Source organism: Sinocyclocheilus anshuiensis, unplaced genomic scaffold (assembly GCF_001515605.1).
Source record: "Sinocyclocheilus anshuiensis isolate Anshui unplaced genomic scaffold, SAMN03320099.WGS_v1.1 scaffold1853, whole genome shotgun sequence".
Lineage (NCBI taxonomy): Eukaryota > Metazoa > Chordata > Actinopteri > Cypriniformes > Cyprinidae > Sinocyclocheilus > Sinocyclocheilus anshuiensis.
Genome location: NW_015536563.1, coordinates 87950 through 90786, shown reverse-complemented (window position 1 = coordinate 90786; position 2837 = coordinate 87950).

Below are 2837 nucleotides of genomic sequence, written 5' to 3'. Positions count from 1 at the left end.
CAGGACCCACTGCACCAGCGTAGAGTGCACTTGTTGTAGAGTGCACAATGGGTACAAGGATTTCATCCCGATACCTAATGCCAGTCAGGGTGCCATTGTCTACACAGGAAAAATGGCGGAGTAGTTTTTCCAGAGTTAATAATTTTTCCTCAAATATAGGAACTTGTATGTTTACCTTATGTAAATAAGAGGCTGCATTATTACTTATTTTCACTAATTGTCGTATTTTAAAAATGATATCCATCATTTTGAGTTAAAAAGAAATCCATTTCAATTGTGTGTCTATCTTCCTAGTTTTTAACAGATGTAAATAATCACATAATAAATAGGATATTCATTTCCTATTGAATTAAATCATACTTATTATTTGTATTATTCCAAGAATAGCCTATTACATTATTAGTGAGCAGCGCGTTCCCTGGTTCGTAGGGTCATAGAACTCACTCCTCCGTGAATAAATCAGCATCTGAATGCATGAGATTCATCACTGAGGTGCAGATTTATTTCACATGAGAAACAACTGTCCCAATATAGAGATACTGAGCACCCTGCCTTAACAGAACTATTGGACAGTTATTACATATTAAAACACATTTGTGAACAAAGATAATTCATGTTGTGTAGTGCACTAATAGTGTAGTGTTCTTTTCTTCATCTGACTGTGAGTGTTATCACCTTATGTTTAACTTTGTCTTTTTGGTTCCTTCAGGATGAAAACCAACAATGTTGTCAGAGTGAAGTTCAACGACAGCAAGAAATATATTTTTTCCTCAAAACCTTTTACATTTCAATCGTTTTTGGAATGTGGTAAGAGATAAACTTTAACGTTGTTAATATCATAAATTTTGAAAAATATTTTTTTAATAGTAAAATATTAAGTGTGATTGTATATTATGGGGTTAAACAAATAACTGTTATAGTTCCTTTGGCATTGCTGGCCTTTGTCAATGTTCCATTGGTGTGTCTTCCTTCAGTTGCCAAGAAATGTGATCTTCCTACAATGGATGTTAAAGTCTCTGATGACTCGAAGACAGAAGTTGATGAGGAAGCATTCAGATACCTGCTGACACGACCAGATCTTGGTGTCCTAGAAATGTTCATCCCAGGCACAGCAAACCTTGATGGTGAATTGTTTGACATGCTTATTCAGTTTTGTGTTTATTCTCAGCAATATTCACCAATTCACTGATTTGCATAGGCTAATATGGCTATTGGACTCATTCTTAATAGCTGCGTAGCATGCTACCACTGTAGATAATCAAATAAACAGATAATTAGACCATTGATATGGTTTATACTAAAGATTCTTTAAGCTCAAGCTCATTAGGAGATACTGAGGGTACGTCAGAGACCGGTGACACAGCAATGATGATTAGAAGCCCTCCTGTAAAAAATCAAGCTGTAAGGGTGGTCTCCCGACAGTGGTTCAGGCTGAAGGATTGCCGAAGGACTAAAGAAATGTTAACAGCACGATGGTATAAAACTGTACATTTCTTGTATATTACCACCCACTGCCACTTATAATGTGTGGGAGAGCGTTGCTATTGAATGACTATATTGTAATAGGTAGCACTTCGATGTTAATATTGAATCAAGACTAGTTAGCACATAATTTATAATCGAAGTGGTTTAATAACAGAATTGTGTTATGGTTACACTTGAATTGGTTACAAAATAGATGAAGGATGGTAGAACATATACAGTTAAAGGTACCCAGCATGTATGCAAAATATTCACTAATAGTGTAGTGTTCTTTTCTTCATCTGACTGTGAGTGTTATCACCTTATGTTTAACTTTGTCTTTTTGGTTCCTTCAGGATGAAAACCAACAATGTTGTCAGAGTGAAGTTCAACGACAGCAAGAAATATATTTTTTCCTCAAAACCTTTTACATTTCAATCGTTTTTGGAATGTGGTAAGAGATAAACTTTAACGTTGTTAATATCATAAATTTTGAAAAATATTTTTTTAATAGTAAAATATTAAGTGTGATTGTATATTATGGGGTTAAACAAATAACTGTTATAGTTCCTTTGGCATTGCTGGCCTTTGTCAATGTTCCATTGGTGTGTCTTCCTTCAGTTGCCAAGAAATGTGATCTTCCTACAATGGATGTTAAAGTCTCTGATGACTCGAAGACAGAAGTTGATGAGGAAGCATTCAGATACCTGCTGACACGACCAGATCTTGGTGTCCTAGAAATGTTCATCCCAGGCACAGCAAACCTTGATGGTGAATTGTTTGACATGCTTATTCAGTTTTGTGTTTATTCTCAGCAATATTCACCAATTCACTGATTTGCATAGGCTAATATGGCTATTGGACTCATTCTTAATAGCTGCGTAGCATGCTACCACTGTAGATAATCAAATAAACAGATAATTAGACCATTGATATGGTTTATACTAAAGATTCTTTAAGCTCAAGCTCATTAGGAGATACTGAGGGTACGTCAGAGACCGGTGACACAGCAATGATGATTAGAAGCCCTCCTGTAAAAAATCAAGCTGTAAGGGTGGTCTCCCGACAGTGGTTCAGGCTGAAGGATTGCCGAAGGACTAAAGAAATGTTAACAGCACGATGGTATAAAACTGTACATTTCTTGTATATTACCACCCACTGCCACTTATAATGTGTGGGAGAGCGTTGCTATTGAATGACTATATTGTAATAGGTAGCACTTCGATGTTAATATTGAATCAAGACTAGTTAGCACATAATTTATAATCGAAGTGGTTTAATAACAGAATTGTGTTATGGTTACACTTGAATTGGTTACAAAATAGATGAAGGATGGTAGAACATATACAGTTAAAGATACCCAGCATGTATGCAAA